Here is a 968-nt window from a genome sequence, read left to right on the forward strand (position 1 = left end):
ATCTATTATCTATCTATCTATCTAATCTATCTATCTATCTATCTATCTACTATCTTCTATCTATGTATCTTCTATCTATCGTATCTATCTATCTACTTCTATACTATCTATTCTATCATATCTTCTATTCTATCTATTCTATGCTATCTATCTATCTATCTACATATCATTATCTATCTGAATCTATCTTATATCTATCTATCTATCTTATAAATCTATCTATCTATCTATCTATCTATCATCTATCTATCTATCTATCTTTATCTATCTATCTATCATCTAATCTATCTTTTATCTATCTATCTTATCTATCTATATATATATCTATACTATCTATCTATTTATCTATCTATCTATCTATTCTAATCTATCCTATCTATCGTATCTATCTATCTATTCTATCCTTACTCTATGCCATATACTCTATCTAATCTACTACTCCATACTATCCTACTCTATCCTATGTATCCTATTAGGATCTCTCTATCCCATCTTATCCATCTATCTATCTATTCTATCTATCTATCTATCTATGCTATCTATCTATCTATCTATTACTTATCTATTATCTATCTCTCTATCTACACTAATCTATTCTCACTGAATCTATCCTGATCCTATCTATCTCATCTATCTACTCTATCTATGCGGATCTAAATGTAATCTATGTATCTATCTATCTTATCTATCATCCTAATCTATCTATCTCATTTAACTATCTATCTATCCTCTCGTATCTATCTAGTCTATGCTATCTAATTCCTATGCTATCTATCTTATCTATCTATCTATCTATCTAATCATATCCTATCTATCTTACGCCGACGCCTTACGTATGGCATGTGTGTGTGTTTCTCTCCGTCTCTCTCCTCTCTCTCTCTCTCTCCTACTCTCTCTCCTCTCGTCTCTTCCTCTCTCTCTTCTCTCTCTCTCTCTCTCTCTCTCTCTCTCTCTCTCTCTCTCTCTCT

This window comes from Priapulus caudatus, unplaced genomic scaffold (assembly GCF_000485595.1).
Source record: "Priapulus caudatus unplaced genomic scaffold, Priapulus_caudatus-5.0.1 Scaffold369, whole genome shotgun sequence".
Taxonomy (NCBI): Eukaryota; Metazoa; Priapulida; class Priapulimorpha; order Priapulimorphida; family Priapulidae; genus Priapulus; species Priapulus caudatus.